Source organism: Macaca nemestrina, chromosome 4 (assembly GCF_043159975.1).
Source record: "Macaca nemestrina isolate mMacNem1 chromosome 4, mMacNem.hap1, whole genome shotgun sequence".
NCBI lineage: Eukaryota > Metazoa > Chordata > Mammalia > Primates > Cercopithecidae > Macaca > Macaca nemestrina.
The window spans coordinates 13826930-13852530 of NC_092128.1; the positions used below are offsets into that span (position 1 = coordinate 13826930).

General features: G+C 39.2%; 2 long non-coding RNA genes across 3 annotated transcripts in view; one reads left to right on the forward strand and one right to left on the reverse strand.

Moving 5' to 3' along the window:
• Nucleotides 1-25601, reverse strand: part of LOC105474830 (uncharacterized) — a 76386-nt gene that overhangs the window by 21095 nt on the left and 29690 nt on the right. The window lies entirely within an intron of this gene.
• Nucleotides 152-23450, forward strand: LOC105474829 (uncharacterized). The gene is made up of 3 exons (XR_982960.2): nt 152-215; nt 1629-2350; nt 23374-23450. It is a non-coding gene; the product is annotated as an uncharacterized lncRNA (long non-coding RNA).

Below are 25601 nucleotides of genomic sequence, written 5' to 3' on the forward strand. Positions count from 1 at the left end.
AAGAGTATAAGTCAAAAGACTTTTGCAGTAATCCCAGATAAGATGACTGAGAAGTGACTGACTCTATGTTTACTCTGGAGGTAAAGCCAACAGGGTTTCCTAGCAGATAGAACGTTGTATGTCAGAGAAGAAAAGAATCATGGGCAGATGCCAAGGTTCTGGCCTGAGCATATGGCAGGATGGAGTTGTCATCCCATGGGCTGTGGATGGAGCAGGTTTGGGATTTCACCTAATGGAGACATTAAGCTTAGAAATTCAACTTTGGATACCTAAGTGTTGAGCTAATTGTAGTGGTCCAGTTTTAAAATATAACTTAGGGAATCACTGTGATGTAGATGGCTTAAGAGATGAGATTGGATGAAATCACCAAAGGAGTAAGTATAGACAGGAGAAGAAGATTAGAAGTTGAGCCCATTATTAAAAGGTCAGCAAGAAAGGGAAGATCCAATTTATAAAAAAAAAAAAAAAAAAAAAAAAAAGCCTGAAAAGGACCAATCAGTGAATTGGAGGGAAAACTGATCATTTGACAATTGAATTTGGTGAGAATAAAGTCACTGAAGACATTAGAAAGATATTTTCCCGTGAAAAGAAAGAGAATTTTCAGTGAAGAAGTGGAGACAATGTCTGATTTGGGTTGAGAGAAAACGAAGGAGAGGGAAATTGGAGATACAGAGAACATAGAGCCCTCTGAAAATGTTTTACTGAAACAAAGGAGTACGGCACTGGCAGGAGAAATTGGGGTTAAGAGAAGGATTTTTAAAGATCAGAAGTTAACCTCATGTTTATATGTTGATTTGAATTGTCCAGTAAACACAAAAACTAATGATGTAAGAAAGAGAGGAGAGAATAGAAAGTGTCATGTCCATGAGTAAGCAAGGAAGGATGGGATCTGGACTACTAGGGGAGATACTAACCTTAGACAGGAAACTGAATCAGGGAAAAAAGAATCTAAAATGACTCTAGGGAAGGATAATTTTAAAAAGGGGTAGGAAGCACTAACATAAGGTAGCAGACAGCATAACAGAGCAAATAAGATAATAGAGTTAGAAGATGGCTTTTTTTTTTTTTTTTGAGACAGAGTCTCGATCTGTCACCTAGGATGGAGTGCAATCGTGCGATCTCAGCTCACTGCAACCTCCATCTCCTGGGTTCAAGCAATTCTCCTGCCTCAGCCTCCTGAGTAGCCAGGAGTACAGGCGCATGCTACCACATCCACATCCGGTTAATTTTTGTATTTTTAGTAGACACGGGGTTTCACCACATTGGCCAGGCTGGTCTCAAACTCTTGACCTCAGGTGGTTCACCCGCCTCGGCCTCCCAAAGTGCTGGGATTGTAAGCGTGAGCCACTGTGCCTGGCCGCTTTTTTTTTTTTTAAAGGATTTTACAAATTCCCTGAGCTGCCATTTAATATATCCAGGCTGGTATGGGCAAAACAATTTGTAAACTTCCTTGCATGATTGATTAACCCTAAGGCTGAAGTTAGAAATAAGAGGAACATTTGGAAACAAAAGACAAGCTCGTCAAATGTGGTTCTTGAAAAGTAAGGGAAAGGAGGGAAACTCAAGAGGGGAGACAGAGAAGGAAAGGCACATAGGGTCTCATTTTCTCTTTGTTTTACTTCCTCCAGCCTTGAGAGAAAGGGATGACTTTAGAAACATTCAGATATTTGAGAGGACCTGCAAAGGCAAAAAGCTTTTTCTTTGGTCCATTTTGGTTGCTCCAAACACACATGCATTGAGGGCCATTGCTCTCCAACCTACTCTGGTACCACCCATCAAAGGATGCTGCTGAAAACTTTTATTTAACCAAAGGAAACCCAAGTTGTCTTTTGTTACCATAATATGTGAATAAGATCAGAAATCTGTGCAAGTGTGGCTGAGGACCTTGACAGAGCAGCTCTACCTGGCCAAAGAAGAAACAGACCTTGGAGAGGGTCCTCAGTATCAAGGTTGAGGCAATGCTGAATTGCTGAATCAGCAGGACACCACTGATTCCTGAATAATCCAAGAAAAATTATCCCAACTCAAAGACACCAGCTGAAAACCCAGAAAATTCATTTTTATCAAGAACCAGCATGGGGTCCATGGTGCCCATTTACTCTGACATCACATAATATAAGCTTCTAGATTCCCAACCTTCTCCATACAACCGAAATACAAAATGCCATCATGGAAAGCAGAAGGATGGCGATAGAAATCTGAGAACCTAAACGCTTTTGCGTAAAGACTGAACACCATCTAAAGACAGGAGGGGTGTTCAGTTGTGCCTTCCCTAACTCTTTGCAGCTACATGGCTGTTGAGGACGGGCATCTCTTCTGTTGGTTCAGGGAGACCCTCTGATTAGTTCAGGTCAGTGCAAAAATAATCATTAAATATTTTGAATCTCCATCCTAAAAGTACTTTCTAAATTGTTGCATTAAGATGGGTTCTTGTATTAGTCCATTCTCACATTGCTATAAATACCTGAGACTGGGTAATTTACAAAGAGGTTTAATTGACACATAGTTTCACAGGCTATACAGTAAGCATGGTGGCATCTGCATGGTTTCTGGAGTGACCTCAGGAAACTTAGTCATGGTGGGAAATAAAGGGGAAGCCAGCACTTCACATAGTTAGAAGCAGGAGGGGGCGGTGAACGGTGTCACACACTTTTAAACAACCAGATCTCATGAGAACTCATTCACCCTGTAGGACCAAGGGGGAATGGTGCTAAACCATTCATAAGAACTCCGCCCCCATTATCCAGTCACCTTCTACCAGGTCCTACCTCCGATACTGGGGATCACAATTCGACATGAGATTTGGGCATGAAAACAGACCCAATCATATCAGTTTTAAGCCTAACTTATCTAAAAATTAATTTTCTCTCATTCTTAGAGGGCAAATAATTATGAAGAAGACCAGAAAAGTTGGATACAAAGTAAATAAGCTCCATTTCCCCTACATTAGACCATATCAAGATAGTGGTTTAAGGAAGCATGGCACCTCCCTGCAGGTCAGGCTAGCCCAGAAGAGTGTGGGTGCTGAGAGAGTTAGGGTAACAAGGAATCAGAAGCAGCATTTACTCCTTTGTTCATTTAACACATATCTAATGGGTGTCTTCTTTGTATGCATGAGGCGTGGCTGACAGATAAAACTGTTAATCAGTGTCCTCTAGAGAAACAGAACCAACAGAAAATATATATGAGGAGATTTATTATGGGAATTTGTTCACATGATTATGAAGGCCAAGAAGTCCCACAATATGCCATCTGCAAGCTGGAGGAAAAACCAAGAAAGCTGGTGGTGTAATTCAGTCCGAGACTGAAAGCCTGAGAATCAGGGAGCTGAGGATGATGTGACTTCCAGTCTGAAGCTGGAGAAGGGTGAAACATGGGGGGCTGCAGGTGTCAGACCCAGAGGCCAAAGGCCCAAGAAGCAAGAGTTCGGATGTTTTAGGACAGGAGAAGATAGCTGTTCCAAATCAAGTAGAGAGAGAAAATACACTCTTCCTTCTGCTTTTTTGTTCTATCTGGGTTCTCAACAGAGTGAATAATGCCCACCACATCGGTGAGAGTAAATCTTCTGTATTCAGCCCGCTGATTCAAATGCTGATTTATAAAAACATGCTCACAGACACACCCAGAAATACTGTTTTTGCAGCTACTGGGCATTGCTTTACTCAGTCATGTTGATTACTCAGTCATAAAATTATCCACCACAATACTATACCAAAAGTTACCAGGATACCGTTCCAAAGGCCAAAAGTTTTCATCCTAAATGAGAATATATCTAGTTCTTAGTTTATATGTTTGTTGTTAGCACCCTAAAAACAGGAAACTTTGGTTAAAAAATGAATATAAGTTATTCTGTTTGGCAATATGAGATGAAACATTACCAAAGTATTCAAAGTAATTAACAGCAGGGATCCTTTCCTAGTCATTTTTATCCTCTCTGTGACTGTTTGATTTGAAGATTACAGTCCTTAACTAATGCATTCATTTCAGCTACTTTCTTTCCTTTAACATCAGATCTGTAAATTTTATATAATTGCATATTGGTCAATGATTTGGAGAAAACTGAAAATGTACTGCACATTTTTATATGACTTGGAAAACTCTTCACTTTACAAATAGAGATTTTTAATAAAAATAGTGAAATATGTGTATTTAATATGTATTATAAAATGATGCATTTCAAATAATGAAAATTAATACATTAAAGAAACAAGATGCAGTTTTCAGATTTTATTGGGAACCAGTTGATCTAATCATAAATGAAAGTAGCAACATAATGAAAGAATGAGCAATGAAATTCATTTTAGGAGAAAAGAACAAATCTAGAATACCGTAACTGAATCAGACTTGAAAATGATCATCTGTACAAGATTTTATGCATATCTACAATGTGTTAAGTTCATGATCATAAGGGAAAAAATCATCTAAATTATTCATGTTCTTTTTGTAATACACTTTATCAAATAATATTTATATATGCTAAAAAGCATAAACCTAAAGAGTGCAGCTTGGTGAGTTTTGATGAATATATATATACTCATACAATCAACACACCAATCAAGAAACAGAACAGTTCCATTACTCAAAAATCTTTCCCTGATCCTTTTCTACTTGATCTCTCCTACTAGAGGAAACCACTGTTCTGATTTCTATTTCCATAAATGAATTTTACCTGCCCTAGACCTTCATATAAATTAAATCATATATTTGGAACTCCTTTGCTTTTAGTTTCTCTTACTCAGCATAATTGTGCTATTTCTTTACATTATTGCATGTGTCAGTAGTTTGTTCCTTTTTATTGCTAAGTTTTCCAAAGTAAGTACCGTTTCCCATTTCCACTGCTGATGCATGATTGTTTCAATGATGCCACAGCCTCAGCAACACTAGGTGCTTTCAGTAACTTTAGTCCCTCTTGTGGATGTTTTTTGACAACTTATTGAGCACTTTTCCATACGCTTGTTGATCATCTGTATTATTTTGTGAAGTGTGTTCAAGTCTTTGCTTATTTGTATTTGTTTTGTTGGTCCTCTTAACATTCACTGTAGGAGTTATTTTTTTTAATTTTTTTTTTTAGTTTTTTATTTTTATTATACTTTGTGTTCCAGGATACATGTGCATAACATGCAGGTTTGTTACATATGTATACATGTGCCACGTTGGTGTGCTACACCCATTAACTCGTCATTTACGTTAGGTATATCTCCTAATGCTATCCCTCCCCGTTCCCCCTACCCCACAACAGGCCACAATGTGTGATGTTCCCCTTCGTGTGTCCAAGTGTTCTCATTGTACAATTCCCACCTATGAGTGAGAACATGCGGTGTTTGGTTTTCTGTCCTTGTGATAGTTTGCCCAGAATGATGGTTTCCAGCTGTATCCATGTCCCCACAAAGGACATGAACTCATCCTTTTTCATGGCTGCTTAGTATTCCATGGTGTATATGTGCCACATTTTCTTAATCCAGTCTGTCACTGATGGACATTTGGGTTGGTTCCAAGTCTTTGCTATTGTGAATAGTGCCACAATAAACATACGTGTGCATGTGTCTTGATAGCAGCATGATTTATAATCCTTTCAGTATATACCCAGTAATGGGATGGCTGGGTCAAATGGTATTTCTAGTTCTAGATCCTTGAGGAATCGCCACGCTGTCTTCCACAGTGGCTGAACTAGTTTACAGTCCCACCAACAGTGTAAAAGTGTTCCTATTTCTCCACATCCTCTCCAGCACCTGTTGTTTCCTGACTTTTGAATGATCGCCATTCTAACTGGTGTGAGATGGTATCTCATTTTTTTAAAAATTCTGGACATAAGTCCCTATCAGATATATGAACACTGAATATTTTTCTCTCAGTCTATAGCTCGTTTGCTCATTTTAAATGTATTTTCTCTTACTTTGTAGCTCATCTTATAATTTTTTTTTTTGATGGGAAGATTTTTTTAAATGTTCCATTATGTCTGGTTTACTACAGAAGCATACAGCAAGGTATATTACCTAATTCAGGTGGAAAATAAGAAAATGGATTTCTTTTGGAGGGAAACAAGAGTTAACTAAGCACTATGTACACATGACCTCATTTAATATTCAAATCGTTAGGTTTGAATATTAAGGTTAGATTATTCCATAAGGTTAGATTATTCACTTCTAAGTAAACACTTGAGCTAAAAGAGGTTAAATAAATTGTCAAAAGGTGGGCCAAATATTTAACCAAAGTGTATCCAAATTTGAAGTTTACGGCCTTTCCATTATAAAACACAGATTCTGATTGAGAAAGGGAAATGATTCAATTTCACCTAGACTTTGACACAATTCTCCCTGACACTGCATTCTTTACTTCCCAACACCTGGTGCCATAAAAGCTGCGAGAGCAATCAGCAACCTCTATTGCAATATAAGATGAACTTTTCCCTAAAATTATCCCCCAGAAAAAAAGTCACCTTGTATTTGAGTTTTAAAAAGATGTATTACATTACAGAGGACACTGTAATTTACTTTATTTTGAACAGTAAATGCAGTTTGGAGAAAACATATTAGTCTAAAACAATGTTCCAGTTTTGAGCACTGAAAACTGATAGAATCTGGTTGGTTTGTTTTTTAGCTAACAAAAAATACAATTCACATTTAGTAATAATTCCTGTAGACATACCTCCAAGTCTTCTGTTAGATTTGGTATTAGGGCAATGCTAGATTCTGGAACAAATATATTTCCAAATCCCCAAACATTCATTGTTTAAAACAACAAATGTTTATGTCTTGCTAAGTTAATAGCAAACTGCAGTCACTCCTAGATGTCCAGAGATGTTTCTCCAGCAGTGATTCAAGTACCCAGATTTTTTATTTAGTTCCATGCCAAACCTCTAGAGTAGGGTTCAGCAAAGTACCGCCCATAGAACATAGCCAAGCCCTTTTTTCTGTGTGTTGCCTGCATTTGCTTCCATGATGCAGTTGCAAAGTGGAGCAGTTGCGATGGAGACCACATAGCCAGCCATGCTTAAAACATTTACTATCTGGCTCTTTACATAAAACAGTTGCCAACCAGCCCACAAGTGGGGAAAGATAATGTAGTAAAGGCAGATCCTCTCTGAGTCCTATCCCAGAAGCGGCGCGCTTTGCTTCTGCTAATATTTCACTGGCAGAACTAGTCACCTAGGACCGACTAGTTGGAAGGGGCTTGGAAAATATAATTTGGCTAGGAAGCTACTTTCTAGTAACGATTCTAAACAGTGTAAGATAGCACAAAATTGTTTGTGGACACCTAGCTCTTTCTACTGCAGTTGTCATTTTAAACAAGCCTTTTAAAGATCTCTTGGAAGAGCAATGGAGATCACATAAATGCACACTCAGAATGAATTAAAAACCGAATGTCCTAAAGCTGGAGCTTGAGAAAATATTTCCAGCAACAGCTCCATATACAGATATTAAAATTGCAATAACTCACTCTAGACAGCTAGATAAAGTGGCATGGAAAGAACTGTGTTTGATGGTTCAAAATGCCATTGTCGTGATGGCAAAGGCACTGCTTTCAAAACTGCAATGGCAGAGTTTGACTACAACTGTTTCCCAAATATTAGTGTGAAGGACACTTCTGAATTATATTACCTTAAACATGCGTAACTGAATTTAAACATTAAATATCAGTAGACGTTTGACTATGTCATCTATATGCCTGAGACTACCTATTTGTCATGCAAGGTGTAAGGTGACCTACAGTACTAACGACACATAGTCTAGCAATGAGATCTATCGATGACAACATACAACAGAAGGAACGGCAAAGAGTGCAGGATCCCAAAACCCCATTGTCACTCCATGAGAGGTAGTCACGCCTTTGCGATCAAAATAGGGTATCTGTGAAGAGCCCTCCCACTATGGAAACCCTATCCCTGTTGAACTTCAGTTATTCATATATGGCATAATATAGTTATATTTATAGCCCAAGAGGGGGATCCTCTAGTCTTCTGTGAAACAATATAATGAAAGCTCCCCGAGTCAAGAAATAGCCTTGAATTGTTTCCTTAGACCACCACATTGCCAGCCAAGCCCAAATATTTACTACTAGCCCTTTGCATACCATTGTTGAAATGTCAGCCCAGGCTTTTATGTCAGTTCACAAAAAGGAGAATAGGTGGAAGTTCCCAGGGTCATATCTCAGAGACAAAGGACTTGTCTCTCTTCACTCCTCATGTTAGCCAAAAACTTTAGGGGGCAATATTGTCATTGGGAAGATTAGAGAATCACCATATATTTGAGACTGTAGAGTGTGTATGCAATGAAGTTTGTCTTTTCACTAATGAAAAAGATTAAAGAATATTTTTATGTAAATTGAGATCAAAATTTTGGTGAAAGGACTACAGAGGCATATTATACCAAAAGTTCCAACCTCTGTCTCCAGTTTATATTAACTTGCTTTCCTGACATTTCAGATACGGGTTAGATCTATTGCTAGTTTTTATTACCCTCCCTCATTGATATTTTTGCTGTAATTCTGGGCCCACCTGACTTCTTTTTTAGGTGACGCTGGCTCCACTTTAAGAAATTCATAAGAAAGGAAGGCTGAGTAACAGTTTAGTAACTGAGGCGTATGTTGTTCAGGTGCTAAAATCTAGGGCATGATGCTTAGATGCTTGTGTTTACATGAAATCAATTCATGTTCATTTCTCACTGGATTCTGAGTCTGGCAAAAACTCATTCAATTGTTGTGCTATTATAAAGCATCCTACACACAGATGCCAACACTTTTTTCATATTCAAGGATTGTCCTCTCTTCAATTGAGTCCCATCTTAGCAAAATAAAGGAAATGCAACTGCTAAAATTATCTGCAACATCTTACTTTTCTTCCATTATAAGAAAAGTTTGTTTTTGGCTTTAAGAGACTATCACCAAGGCCCAAACTGCCAGAGTAATTTAAGAAACCTCACTGCTCTGCTGAGATCGCACCACTGCACTCCAGCCTGGGCGACAGAGCGAGACTCCGTCTCAAAAGAAAAAAAAAAAAAAAAAAGAAACTTCACTGCTCTTAAGATAGAAGAATACATTGAAAGGAAACTAACACTCACTGAGCACATACTACTGTCATTCATTAAGCATTTATGTATATTGTATTTCATTTTCTCACAACAAAATTACAAGGGATAGAGTGTTATAACCATTTATAAATAGGAAAAATGAGACTCCAATTGGTAAGGTATCCTTCTCAACATATGCTGGAGTTAGTATTTGAGCTCAGGACTGTCTGAACAGTACTTATCAAGACACCATGATAAAGGAGATGGCTTCTGTCCCAGTGTTGCTCAGGTCCAATCTCTACATTCCTAGGAAAGTAAATCTGGTTAACACCCTCAGTTAGAAGTCTACACTTGGATCGAAAACTGTGGTCAAGGGGACAAGTCTCATCAGACAACCACAGTTACTGGGGACATCTCTTATATATCTAGGGCAGTCCAAAAAAAGAGGTGGAGGTGGGGGGGTGATCCATGATCCGTGCAGATGCTGAAAGAGGAGATGGCTACACAGGAGACTGCCTTATTATAATCCTTCAGATCTGATAGGAATACCCTGCAATATTTATCGGCCGGTTCCAAATCTTCTCCTTTCACCAATTCTCAGTAAATTGTCTTTCGTTTCCTAATTTGAGTCTGTTTCCCAAATCGGAATGAGTTCTCTTTTAGCTACAGTATTGTGTCTGAGTCCAGAATCCTACTGCTAAACTCTGTTACTCTCCTGGGGCTGGCAAAGGCCGTCTCCTCCGGACTTGGCTCGTACTGAATCCCAAGCTCTACTCTTTCTTAAACTATGGGCAGCCTTCCACTGGGCCACTTGTTAGCATTTTCATACGTGACTTCCTAAAACAAATTGGAATTTTGTCTCTCTTAAACAAGTTGGTAAGTTATACTTTGTGTAATCATTAAAAACTACCTTCTCTGGCCGGGCGCGTAATCCCAGCACTTTCAGAAGCCAAGGCGGTGGATCACTTGAGGCCAAGAGTTCAAGGCCAGCCTGGCCAACATGGGGAAACCCAATCTCTACTAAACTACAAAAACTAGCCGGGCGTGGTGTTGGGTGCCTGTAATCTCAGCCACTCTGGAGCCTAAGGCACCAGAAACGCTTGAACCGGGAGGCAGAGGTTGCAGTGACCCAAGATGGCGCCACTGCACTCCAGCCAGGATGACAGAGAGAGACTCCATCTCAAAACAAACAAGCAAACAAACAAAAAACTGCTTCCTCGAAATTTATCTATTTAACCATTATAAACAACCTAAAATCCACAGCACAAACTTGCCACACAAGAGTCATGATTAGAAGCCTGTTCACCTTATATTCTCTAAACATAAAGAGCTCTAACATAACATATATGACCCCAGTTTATACGATGTAATACAAGGTTGTATAAAACGGTCTAGTGCCTAGCACAGAGTCATTAAACTTAAGGCACTGAAGAAATATTTGTATATTTAATTAGAGCTCCCCTGAAGGATACAATGTATTACTGAAAACCATAGCATAAAAATAAAGTTGCTTAAGAATTTTATAACTTCTTTCCAATGTATTTTGTATTTGTGTGTACGTGTGTATATAAGTGTCTATACGTAACTGGCTTATTTGTATGCACGTACACACATACATTATTATCATATATATTACAATTTAGATATTTTACAATATACATTTATTACATATTATATATAATTGGTATATACACAAAATATACACACACAAATATATGATATTCTTTGGGGTGCATAGGTACATATATGTCTATATATACACATGTATCTTTCCTTTTCTAGTCTTATGTAAAACTAATCTATACATTTTACTTTTAACAAATTATTATGTATTCATATTCACATTAGTCATTTTAATGCCTGAGAAGTGTTCTGATATTTCAAGTAGAAACGCTAAAACATGCTTTACTTCAAAATCATAAAGTACAGTGCATCTTTTTGAGCACAATTATCAATAATACAGATACACAAATTTCAAATTAGATAGAAATTTAAATAAATCTTCTCTTCCATTTAGCCAGTTTATGGAATCACAAAAGCAATATGGGAAGGCAGAGAAAGATATGGGAGGAATTTGCTCACTAACTTCAAAATACATCTTCCTAAACATATCCTCATTCAAAGTCTAAGACAGACAAAATCCTTGAACTTCTGAAAAGGAAACCCCTTTGGCAGACATGAGAAAGGTTCACAATGCGTGAGCACACACACATTGACACAGAACATTCTACTATCCCTGCAATGATAACAATGCTATCGAATCCATCGGAGGTCCTGAAATGTCACACCTCCTGATTTAGGCCTTTGGGGAGAACTTGACCTGTTTGTTACAAATTAGAAAAATAGCAAAACTGAGCCAAGCCTAATCATTTCACCTGAATGATTAAGCATTTTCTGCATCTTTCTCTTAGCCAAAAACTCCTTTATAATATCATTGATTCCCAATCTTATTAAATTACCCTCTTCAAATTTGCCTTCTGTAACTTTCAGCTTTGTCTTGAAGGCCAAATAACATGAAGGACATGACAACACAAACAAAAGATTTAGGAAAACTGGCAAAGAAGTGAGGCAGTAGAATTGCTTCAGTATAAAAAGTGGAGTCCATTGAGAAGTGTGAAAAAGGAGAGTTTCTTCCATCATCCCTGGCTTTAATCAACCCTATACCCTCTCCTCCCTAACCCTTCCATACACTTTTTTTTGAGATGGAGTCTCGCTCTGTCGCCCAGGCTGGAATGCAGTGGCACAATCTCGGCTCACTGCAACCTCCACCTTCTGGGTTCAAGCAATTCTCCTGCCTCAGCATCCCGAGTAGCTGGGATTACAGGCACCTGCCACCACACCTGGCTAACTTTTGTATTTTTAGTAGAGACAGGGTTTCACCATGTTGGCCAGGCTGGTCTTGAACTCCTGACCTTGTGATCTGCCCACTCAGCATCCCAAAGTTCTGGGATTACAGTCATGAGCCACCACGCCCGGCCCATACATCTTTTATGTGTTCAATTTAGACATGGAAATTAGCAGGCTATCAACAAAAGGACTTTCCTTTTCTTAACTTTAATATCCAAATTTGGAAGAAAACAAAAATACACCTAACTCTGGCAATGCCCTTCCCATGACACTGCAAACATGCATCTGATTTTTGCCAGCCCATGGATAGCCTATCCTGGCTTTCATCAATCCCACTTAGACTTATTGTTTATAGAAATATAGACTTATTCTATATAGAAATCTATAGATTTCTAACTGTTCTCTCTCAAGTTTCTTCTTTGGTCAGTAACTTTTGTGCTTCTATTATCTTCCCCCAAACACCACTATTAGCATGTCATGGCCAGCTCATGAACCAATTACCTAATGGATAAAATCAAATTCCTTTTACTTTCATATAGTCTCTATTCTCATGAGCTTGTGCCATTTCTTTCCAATAGCAGAAATTCTTCTACCTAGTCAGGCAGGTCCTCTAATTTGCCACGATAAATTTGTTCTCAGTATGTGTACTGTAACATCTGCCTGGAATGCTCATTCCCTCCTCACTCTAAATCCTGTATGTTCTCTGAAGCTAAGACCAATTCCCATCCTCACTACAAAATCTTATTCTAATTTAAATTAATTGATGTTTCCAAATTTTTAGACTACTTCAGACTCAGGCAAGAAAGATCCTCGCTTGGGGTTCTGAGCTTTGGAGGTCTCTTTCTCTCTCTGTCTCCTACACACACAGACACACACACACACACACACACTGCATTCACAATAGAACACATGCGTACCTCTGTAAATCAGAATCCACTGCTCAGTACCGACAGCTCGTAACCTAAACATTCCCGCCCATAACCTAGACATTCATTTTTGTGACTAATGCTGTTTAGTTCCTAGGGAAATTCTTCTCCATCTCTCTTTCCCTGTGGTGCATTTGACTAGGAGTGAGTACCATAAAAGACTTGAGCTCTGGCACTGTCAGTGTTTGATAGGAACACTGCTTTAGGACACAGGGATATTTGAACACAAAATGGGCTTTGGTAAAGGACAAGACAAATTAACTTGCCACGCCTTTATTCTCAGTTTGCATGCTTGCAGTGGAGTCTTGCTTAGCAAAGTATTGTTTCCCAGGACTGCCAAGTGCCCCTTTTCTTGCTTCAATTACTGATCTAATTTGTAGTTGTGAAAGTAGTCATAATTTGGCATGGCATTTGCAACAACTACCAGCAGTGACTAGAAGTTTTGTGCAATGCTAAAATTTCATATTATTCTAAAATTTATTTATTTACAAAAACACATTTTACCAGACATAGCACACATGAAGTACGACACAAATTCTTCACAGGACAGCTGGATGAACATTTTACACTAAAATTTAAAATATTTAAAAATGTAATTGAATTTTTATAAAGAATTAAAATTTTAATTTTATTTAAGTGTTCCTTTTTTGACATTTCTTAATTATAATTTATATAACTTTTAATTATCCATTTATGGTGATAGATAATTTTGAGTAATTTTGAATATTTTAGGATAAAATAACTATTTGAAGAAATTGATTTATATTTTAAGAAATAGACCGGGCAGGGTGGCTCACGTCTGTAATCCCAGCACTTTGGGATGCCGAGGTGGGCGGATCACAAGGTCAGGAGATCGAGACCACCACCCTGGCAAACACGGTGAAATCCCATTTCTACTAAAAATACAAAAAATTAGCCGGGCGTGGTGGCGTGCGCCTGTAGTCCCAGCTACTCGGGAGGCTGAGGCAGGAGAATGGTGTGAACCTGGGAGGCAGAGGTTGCAGTGAGCCGAGATCACGCCACTGCACTCCAGCCTGGGTGACAGAGCCAGACTTTGTCTCAAAAAAAAAAAGAAATATATTTTTAATTCATTACTAATACAATTATATTAATGATTTTAGTGTCTTAAATCATTACTGTAACTAGAAAACAAAGTATGTGACGATTATAACTATGAATACTTAATTAGTAATTTTGATGAAATGAAAGAAATAAAAATAAATCTTACAGAATAAGTATATAATACAGTATGAATTATTTGTATATTTATTGAGTTATCTAAACATTAACAAGATGATAGCTAAAGGAATATCAGGCATACTCAATAATAACTGAAATCAGTCATTTTTGGTATTTTATCAACCGTCAGTCAAACAAAAACCAAAGCTTTGCAAAAATGTTTTTATTTCATCATTATAAAATAATCTTTGTCAGTGAAGGAAGAAAAAAATATTTTATTTAACAATTTGCTGACTTTGTCTATAACATTTTAAAAATTCACATATTATAGGTGAACCTTCATTTGTACTTCCTGCCTCATAACTTGTAATTATCGGGCCTGGCCATAAAGAATATTCAACTACACTAAAATCTTTAAAAGTCTACATTTTTATTATTGTTACCCCTTGGGGTATGTGTGTCAGCCCTGTCTCCCCATTAAATGGTGAATTATAGGGCCAAGATCGTACCTTTTACCACTTCTTAATCTCTCATGGTAACCTTCATTATTGTGAGCAATTTTTGGTCCTTAAGTAGCTATTAATTGTTTGGAAGAGAGAAGAGAAAAAGCAATTATGAAATGATAAATAACTAGTGTTTCTAAGATGAGTCCTGGATGCAGGTTGGTCGCGGTGGTGGCAAGGAATTGTGTCTAGCCTTGAAGATGGCAGCATCCCACGAGGGACATAAAAATAGCATTGGGAGCAAGGAAAGGCAGCTTAAGTGAAGCTTTATAGGGTTCCTGCCTGACAGAAAACTGGTGAGCAAGAGTCTCTTGACGGAAAAGCAGCGTTTTACAGCTGCACAGCAATGCTCAATGGTGTTCAATTTGAAAATGAGGGGAATAAGAAGTGGGTTCTTAGAAAGCAAATCTGCAGTCAATCTTTTTTGTTGCTCTACTTTATAACCATGTCAAACCCTTTCATTCCCAAATCTTCAATGAGTTTGCTCAGAATCGATTTTTGTGTGAGGAGAAACGAAAAGATGCCCCCCACCTATGTTCACTGAAGATAAAAAGCACGATATTTAAAGTTAAGTGACATTTAGTGACTGTCAGTTTGTTATTAAGTAATAGCTTTCTGTAAAGAAAAAAAATTAACCAAATTCCGAAAACGTTATTTTACGAAGACATTTAGTCTTAGCTGCTTTTCAAAGTCATTGTTGAACAGCTGCAAAATAGTTCAGTTAAAGAGATTTCTTTTGCACAGAGAGCCTAACACTGAAAAATATGTGTTGCAAAATTTCTAAATAAAAACTGGCTTATTTCTCTCATTTTAGGTGTTTCAGTAAATATTTGTAAAATCATGCTCAAGGTAGTTTTTACTTGGGAAAGAAAATGCATAGTATCCGTCAACAATCAATCACGTGATTTTCTAGAGTTTACGTGTTCTCATTCCTCATGCTGAAATGCATACATGTTTATATATACATAAACAGTGGTTTGAAAAAGGAGTTATATGAAAATCAGGACCTCTGCAGAAAACAAGTTCTCATACTTAACTGTTAATAGCTCTATTCCATATCACTTTTCTTATTTTCTTATAATTTGGGTCAATGAATATAAATGAAGCTTATTGAGATGTTAACATATGTATAGATATGCTCAAGTTAAATTATTGTTGGACAAAAGTTATAAAAGATTAAGCTTAAGGACTCAGATTGAATGCCAATTACCAGAAACTGTGAATTTCAGTAAAACATGATTAAGCACTGAACTACTCCTCTTCCACCTTCTCTTCTCTTTCCTCTCCTTCTCTTCGAGTACAAAAGCCATGTGATGGGGCCAAGCAAGGTCGATATTTGTGCAGGGGTGGAGGAGGCAATGCACAGGCACTCATCATGACCAGAGGGAATGCCAGAAGGCAAGGGGAGTGACAAGGGTGTCCACAGAAGGGGCATCCTGGCATGGTGTATGGGAGCCCAGTGAGGGTAAAAAAGTATCCACACACACAGGTCAGCCTGTTACAGAGTGTCAGAGCCCAGTCCAGGTGAGGAAGTATCCTGAATAGGGTGACAAAGGTATGCATGCAGGGTAGAGTGTGGTCTAGCACAGGGTGTAAGAGCCCAATAGGGTAGTGAGAGCACTCCCTATGGAGCAAGAGGCCGTGCAATGACAGAAAGTTAGCTATTGAGCCAAGGCACAGGGAGGGAAGATTTTGACCAAATAAATAAATATATTAAGTATAAAAGGAATCTGCTTCCTCACTTTTGGAGAGGGTAGTTGTATTAGTCTGCTCTCATGCTGATAATAAAGACATACCCAAGACTAGCTAATTTATAAAGGAAAGAGGTTTAAGGGACTCACAGTTCCACATGGTTGAGGAGGCCCCAAAATCATGGTGGAAGGCAAATGAGGAGCAAAGTCTTGTCTTACATGGTGGCAGGCAAGAGAGAAAAAGAGTCACCCAAAAGGGAAAACCCCTTATATCAGATCTCATGAGACTTATTCACTACCATGAGAATGGTACGGGGAGAATACTATGGGGTAACCACCCCCATGATTCAATTCTACCAGCTCCCTCCCACAACACGTGGGAATTATGGGAGCTACAATCCAAGATGAGATTTGCCTAGGGACACAGCCGAACCATATCAGCAGTATATACACAAATAAAAAGAGAAAAACTCAAATAAACCCTATGGTGTTGAGTTGAGATTGCAGGTATTGCTGTGAGCATATGTTTATATATTACACACATACATACACACACACACACACACACACACATATACACATATATATACATATTTTTTATATACATATAAAAATGAATATAGCCAGGTGCAGTGGCTTACGCACGTAACCCCAGCACTTTGGGAGGCTGAGGCAGGTGGATCACTTGAGGTCAGAAGTTCAAGACCAGCCTGGCCAACATGGTGAAACCCCATCTCTACTAAAAATACAAAAAATTAGCTGGGTGAGGTGGCGTACGCCTGTAATCCCAGCTACTCTGGAGACTGAGGTAGGAGAATCGCTTGAACCCAGGAGGCGGAGGTTGCAGTGAGCCAAGACTGCACCACTGAACTTCAGCTTGGGTGACAGAACGCAACTCTGTCTCAAAAAACATGGATGCAGATGTCAATATATGGTACATGTGCATACACGTTTTCATCCATATATTCCTTAGCTCTAAGCTACTGAGAGAGAGGGTTTGGGAGCAGCATGCCTCAACAGCAGTAAGCACATCTAGTGTCCAGATCTTGGTTTCTCAATACCACTCTCCACTAAGAGGAACCAGATCTTCTTGGAGAAAAGGTTAATTCTAGGGCTTGTGCAAGGAAAGTACCAGATGAGCCTTGAACATCTTGTTGGGCCAGAAAATAAGAAAGTATTCAGAGAAAGATATAGATGTGTCAAAAGATGACAGAAGGCTGTTTGAAGAGGCCATCAATTTGAATATGAAAATTGATAATAACAGATTATAATCTATTGACTAAAACAGGAAGCTGTGAATCCATACTGATAGAAATAAATTGAAATACTAATGAGGAATAGTCTGTTTACAGTCCTACAGTAATTTCTTACAAAACACTCATTTCCCCACCCCCACCAAAAATAGTATTTTTTTTTTTACAGAGAAGGTTGGCAGATGTCACCATGATCAACTGATCAAACTTATCACCAGTAATAGGACTAATCAAAATGGTATGCTAATTAATACGAAAAGAGCCCAACATCACTCCTGTGACACCCCTGCCAAAGATGCACGAGCTAAATCTAATCATGATTTAGGATCAGAGAAACCCAAACTGAGATAAACTCTATAAAGTAACTCTTGTAATTTTCAAAAGTATCTGGTTATGAAAATTAAGAACCGTCTAAACAATGCTTCCAGGCTGACGGAAATGAAAGAAACATTATAGCAGATCCTGAATTGTTGTTATACATACTTTTGTTGCAAAGGACATTATTGGGACCATTGGCAAAATTTAAATGCGGTCTGAGGAGGACGTGATAGTCATGCATCCTAGTTAACTTCATCATATTGATGCTTGCTTTGCAGTTAGGCAGGAGAACTTCCTGCTTTATAGGAAAAATAAACTAAAATTTTCAGAGGTGATGGATCATCAGTCTAGCAACTTACTCTCACATGGTTTAAGACCAAACAAACAGACTTTTCTTGTACTGTCCTTGCAACTTTTCTGTTAGCCTGGGATTGTCCAATAAAATAAAATCTGAGCTTGAACATATAAAGAAATTCTTCTCTTAAAATATAATACAAAATAATCCGAGAGAAACCCTAAACTAATTTGGCAGAATTCGATTCTCTCAGAATTGTATTCCCATTTTTCATTTAGGTAATATGATCAGAGCACACCTTGTGAGCCTATACAGTAACTTATTACTAATATAATATGGAAATGCCAGGAGGATTCACTCCCACCAAACTTCCATAATGCCCAAATTTCCATAATGGAAAGTCTTTCCCATGAGTTAAGAATCCTGTTTCAAAAGGACTGTTTTACAATATAATGCACTGGATGCCAGGTGAAGAACTACTGACAGGAGAAGATACATTTTTAAAAGTATATGTGCAAGTCAGCCTCCTCAAATCCTTTCCCTTTTCAAACTTGAGAATATGGGGGTGGGACAGGGTGGTGGGAAGCGGAGGGAATGTCACATCCCAGTGGAAAAACAGGTGTGGCTACGTGAGAGCCTGATGACAAGAATAGAACCATCAGCACAATCAGAGACCCATTAAGTCACCATGACCAGGGAGATGGTGGATCCAGGTAGATGACTGATCTCCAGATCAAGGTGGGCCCAAAAGAACCTGATTGTGATTGATTATGCCTAAGACATCAAATAAACCCAAAGGTGGGTGATCAGATTGAAGATCAGTCAGCCAAGCATGATTGACAAGCCAGAGAACCAGCGTTTTTAAAAACATTCCAAAGGCAAGTACAAAGATGAAGGGAAAGTCAGGTACATACTAACTTTCCACAAATAAATGTGTACTTGCTAAGAGAATTTAGTACGATGTTGTACAGCCACAGTTGTCCTTTCTTCCAATCCACTCCTAGATTCACTTTTAAGATTATCATTACAGATGCTGAAATCACCTGTAGATGAGGAAAGAGTGGACCTGTCTCTGCCTGCCTGGTCTTGGGTCTTGCAGATGTAAAAAAAAAAAAAAGAAGGAATGCATGGTAATGTGGAAAACAGGAGACGTCCACTCAGAATTCCATTCAAGAAGAGACTCTGCCTTACTGGGATGGGTGTGATCAACAATCTTTCATGTTGAGCTCCTTCAGGGTCCACCTAAGCTGGAGGGAAGCTGACTCACTCAAAGTCATACCCTTCCCAGGACACCCACCTCAGGAAGCTAAGCAAGGTGAGAATAAAATGCCCCAGAACTTCCAACCTGACAGGAGACAACTCTGAAGAGGAACGTCTGCTCCAGACTCCGCAACACGGCACCCCCAGCCCCCCAGCAACAGGCTTCCGGAGGCTTTGTGGAGCTTCCATCACAGTTCAGCTTTGCAAACTGCTTGGCTCTGCTCTTTCCTTTCTTGTTCTTTACTGTGAATTCCTAACAAACATTTTCGACCATAAATTCAATCTCAGCATTTGCTTCCAGAAAACCCACCTGTAACAGTTCGTGCCAAAAACAACCTGAGAAAGCGTCACGGAGTTTGGGAGAGGAATCCGTGCTGCCAGGCTGACAACAAGGTAAAAGGAGCCAGAGCGTCCCCAGTACAAGGCAGAAGTCCAGCTCCTAACACTCTCTCACTGGTGGTGAATTGGGACAGTGAACGAATGGAAGTGAATCCATTAGGAGGTGTGATGTGTCGAGCATTTGAAACCCATGGAGGAAGTAGTGTTAGACGGCTATTGCTGAGAGCCATTGATGTGCTACAGAATGACAAGCTGAGAATGAATAAAAACCAACTGAAGCGCAGGTGTGAACGCCAGCGGGTCATTTTGGTTGTAAACGCAGGACCTGGGACTAAGCTAAGATCATGTGAGACATTCAGTGCAAAATCTAAGAAAAAACCATAAGCCTCAGTCATCAAAAGCCGCTTTCTCTCAGGCTTACAACGCCTTCCTTAAGCTGATCCCTTAGTGGAGTTAAGGTTGACAGGAAAAAGAAAGCAAGCAGTCGCCTCCTTATAGAACTGCTTATGGATATTCTGTTGTCTTGTTTTAGTGTCTGTAAATACTATAACATACTTTTACTGCAACAACAGTGTGCTATATGTGTGGGTGTGCTAGTTTTGTCTATACTAGTGGTTCTCAACAGGGAGTTTTGCTGCCATGGGACATTTGGCAATGTCTGGAGACATTGTTTGTCGTCACAATGCAGGGGGGAGGGGTGCGGGGTGGTGTCACTGGCATCTAATGAATAGAGGCCAGAGACATTTCTAAACATCCTACAGTGCACAGGACAACTTCCCACTAATACACACACTTAACAGAGAATTATCCAGTTCAGAAGGTTAAGAAATCTTGGTCTCCACCCTAGGGCAGTTACCAACTGCAACACATTAATTATTATGTGGGTCAGGAATTTAGAGTCCAGAAGTGTCCTCGACAAACTTCAACCATCACTATCTAAGTAGCACTACTGGGTTCCATAAATAACATTTGAAATGAACGTTGTAAGAAAAGCAAACTGGTTACAAACTGTGAGTAGGTGCTTCTGTCTTTCGATACGCATGAGAATTAAAATCCAGTGATCCCAGCAGCCTCTTCAGCCCAGAGCGTCAATTTAGCACACATCAGTGGGGATTCTACCACACAATCCAACTACAAGTTTAACTTGACTCTTGTTATCTGTCTCCAGTGCTCTTTAACCACCTCTGGTCATGCCAAGTCCTTGAGCCCAGCAGCTCATGAGCCAACCAGCTAAAAGCAGAGGTCCTTCTCCTGTTCTGGAAAACACCTCCCATTAGTGGCCATCTTTAGTTTCTGATTCCCAAAAAGTAGAGAGCCTGAGGCAGAGGCAGGTGAAGTGTAGAAGCTTCCTTCTCCATAATATCACTGGTAGGCGTGTCTTATAATGAAGCGAAGTCTCGTGATGGCACTGCAAGTTACTGCTACAACTAACCTAGGCATGTTTGGATCTTCATAATCATTAGGTTGTTTTTGGCAGATACCAGTACCCATGTCTGGATAGTCTCTCTCAGTGAACACTAAAATCCCTACAAAGGTGATTCCTTCAGGCTACCTCTTATCCTCCATCTAGCTCTGTCGTGGTAAAACCTACCAAACCTCTTTATCTTCCCTCAGTCATGGGAGACTTCAGAGAGCTGCCCCCTTAAATGAGGCTTTTTAAATAACTTTGTCATAATGAATTTAGACCTTCTGTTCCCAACAGTGTGCTATTCTGGCTGTAAACCTTGCCCAGTTCAGGCATAGAAAGAGATCTCATTTACTAACTTAGAACATTAAATAATACCACTACAGTAACGTGCCACATAATGGCATTGCAGTCAGTGAAGGACTGCCTATACAACAGTGGTCCCATATGATTTTAATGGAGCTGTCCTGTACAGGGGTACCAGTTTTATACCATATTTTTACTGTACTTTTCTATGGTTAGATATGTTTAGATACTGTACTTTTCTATGTTTAGATATGTTTAGATACACCATCGTATTGTAGTTGCCCACAGTATTTAGTATCGTCACATGCTGCGCAGGCTTGTAGCCCAGGAGCAACAGGCTATACTGTACAGCCTAAGTGTGGGGTAGGCTACACCATGCAGGTTTGGGCACGTGCACTCTACCCTATAATGTCCACACCACAACAAAATCACCTGACTACACGTTTCCCAGAATGGATCCCTGTCATGAAGCATCACATAACTGTATTTAAGGCTGCAAAATAAACCACATTCAACTAAGACATGCTTAACTATAAACTTTGAAACCCCTTTTGCTTAAGAGAATTATTTTATTTCCCTATGTCAACACACATTATGTAAAGTGTTTACAAAATGTATGTGCATTTTATGTGAGCAAAGCCCTTTGAGATTTTAGATTCTCACGTATGCAATAAAGGTCTCTGAAGCTGGCCTTGACTTTTGTCAAATAAACAAATCATTATACTTCCCTCTTCATTTCTTATAGTTTCCATTCATTAGATACTTAATAAAATACCATAGTATAGACCTGATGTCCCCTTAATGCCTATCACAAATATAATATTTTTACAAATAAAATAATCTTTTGTCTGAGAAAAGCAAATAAAAAGAATGATTTGAGGCTGTTAGCCATTATTCCCACGTAAGTTTCAAAAGATTCATGTAAAGCTCTCTCAGAAAGTTAAATTGCATGTTATATTTTACCATAATAGAACATGCATGTTTAACCTTTATGGATGTATGTTGTGACAAGAGCATTTGCTGCTTTGCGAAGTTTATGTAATGCTGTTTAATGTTTCCCCTAAAGAACAGCTGAGGTCCCTCACACCTTCCTCCAAAGAAGTAATGGAGTGATGCTTGGCCATCACCATGCCAATGTTTCTGTAATAAAAGAGGTCATAAACCTCCTCTCCTTGAGGAAGATGGCTGATAATGTCCAACCCTAAAACATGAAGACTCTAGTTCTGAACAGACATAGAAAAAAAAATAATTCATTGAAAAAGGAGAGGACTGAAACAGAAGAGCAGTGTCTGAATGTTCTGTAAAATTTATTTTAAGAGAAATAAAAGAGATTGCAGGTATCTAAATTTCCCAGTTTTGTGAATGCTCTTCCTCTTCTTTTATTTAAAAGAATCAAAAATTTTTTTGGATGGAAAAGAAGAAAGTAGCCCTTGATTTTAGAAAAATGTCTAATAGAGCATAATACCCATTCTGTCTACCAACTAATGATGCATTCAAGAACTGTGTAAGAAACAAAAGAATAAACATAGGGTAGTATGTATGATTGAGCTGAGAAGCTCCATGCAAATATGATTTTACCCATCACAGATTCAAAACACCCATTTCCTATATTCACAAACTCAAAGCTGTCTTGTCTCTTTACCACCATTATTTACTGATTAAAAAATAATAATAACAATAAAGGAAAATAGGAAGCATATTTTTTTACTCTGATGAAAATTGACCCAGTGCCCTAACGATGGATCAGTGGGAAAAAAGAGGAACAAATGTCACCCATAGTGTATTAAAATAATTGTGTGAATCTGAATATCAAAACTTGGATTTCTAGTAAACAAGTCTGAACTATTCATTTCTGACATTTCCAAGCACTACAGATAGAATATGTTCATTTCCTCTGTTATACTGAATATGAAATTAGAATTTATCATCCCCAGGTATATGGCAGTGTCTTGGTAACAGCCGCATAAGATACTATAGTTGAAGGTAAAATTATTTTTTCATGCATTTTCACTGAATTGTCTATTAAAATATGTACTTATTAAACAGTGCAATGCGCCGCCCAAGTCCTCTTTCAGGTATGAAGATATCACTCTCTAAGCTGCTGGGTGAGCTGACTGATGATGACAGTCTGTGGCTGTCAGCCTCTTCAGAGACAACCTCAACTGACAGAGCTGCCGCCATCTGGATCATGGACGCTTTCTGAGTATATCTCACACCGTGACTGATCAAGAGGTAAGTGTGGCGGTTTTCTATAAAGGCGCATTTCCCTAGCCTAAACTCTGAACAACCCTAAAGGGCCATCCCAATCCCAAACTCCCAAGACATCAGCTAAAGGTTCTGTTGAATTGTATCACACTCCAAATTCTACCTCTGCCCCATCTTTCTTTCTTTCCCTCCCTTTCTCAAGTATAGATCTCATGAGTACTCCTGTATTAGTCCATTTTCACACTGCTTTAAACACAAACCTGAGACTGGGTAATTTATAAAGGAAAGAGGTTTAAATGACTCTCAGTTCCACATGGCTGGGGAGGTCTCAGGAAACTTATAATCATAGTGAAAGAAGCAGCAAGGACTTTCTTCACATGGTGACAGGAGAGAGAAGTGTGTGTGAAGGAGAAACTGCCAAACACTTACAAAACCATCAGCTCTTACGCGAACTCACTCACTATCACGAGAACAACATGGGGGAAACCGTCCTCATGAACCAATCACCTCCCACCTGGTCCCACCCTCGACACCTGGGGATTATGGGAATTACAATTCGAGATGAGATTTGGGTGGGGACACAGAACAAAACCATATCAACTCCCTAATAAATACCCTGCATGTCAATCTCCATTTCAGAGTTGGCTTCCCAGAGAACTCAACCTCTAACACTTTGTACCAGGAATGGTCCATAAAAGCAGATACTAAGATGAGACTTTGAAGCTCAATCACCCACCACCTGGATGGCAATAAGGAACCCATCACTGGTGGTAGCTGTAGCACAGATGTCTCCAGGTACAAGAGAGCAGAATAACTGCTAAACTTTCACTGGTGGTAAACTGGGATGGCATACTGGTGCAAGGAAATGTATTGGTTGATATTATATCAGCATTTGAGAAATACAGAGAGAATAGTAACTCTAAAAACAATGGAATTAAGTGGCTGCTGCTAAGCATTATTGATGCTTTTGAAAAGAATACCAAGAAGCTGAATGTGCTGATCAGTAATTAAAAGGTAAGTGTGAAGACCAGAATGCCTCTTTAGTAGCTTATAAAGGAGCTTTCACCTTGATATGGTTTGGCTTGGTGTCCCCACCCCAATCTCATGTTGAATTGTAATTTCCAGCCTTCCCGGTGGGGAGGGGTTCTGCTGGGAGGTGACTGGGTCGTGGGGGCAAATTTCCCCCTTGCTATTCTCATGATAGAATGAGTTCTCATAAGATCTGATTTAAAGTGTGTAGCACTTCCCCCTTCATGCTCTCTCTCCTGCTCCAACTTGTGAAGACATACTTGCTTCCACCATGATTGTAAGTTTCCTGAGGCCTCCCCAGCCATGTCTCCTGTACAGCCTGCAGAACTGTGAGCCAATTAAACCTCCTTTCTTACTCAGTCGTCTCAGGTAGTTCTTTATAGCAGTACAAGAATGGACTAATACACATCTCCTGCAGCAAAAGGACAGAGAAAGCAGAGGACCAGGCCAAAGGCTTAACTGTCAGGGTAACCAAGCTCCAAAGAATGTTAAACTCCCACCAAAGTAGGCCTGCTATGCCAATGTCAGAGCCATAGTTGGGGGGAAAAAAATGGGACTCGAGCAAATAAGATAGGCACATCATGGTTGATGGCTACAAAATCTTGAATCTTCAGATGTCCCTAAACCCTCTGGAATGCAAAAGCAGTCCACTCCTCCCTTTTAAAGGGGAAGCAAGCACTACCTCTTGCTTAAAGAAGATACCGAAGGCTCTCCTACTAAGGTGACATCTACTTTCCTCAGCATCTGTCCCCACTTTCCCTCCTGGACAAAAGGCCAATAACTAGGTCTAAATCATTACCTAACCAAGTCACAGGATATTATCTCATTTATCTTTGATATTATCAAGGAAAAGTCAGTAGAATGGAGAGGCATCAGACTGATAAGCTTGAGATTCCAGCTCACATCCTGGCTCTGCCAAGGCTCCTCTGTGTGACCTTGAACATGTGACTTACAGTGCTCAGTCTTTTTATGTACAAATAAGGTAAAACATCTGAGCTTGGTTCACAGATGCATCATCTAGACACGTGAGTGCACACCTT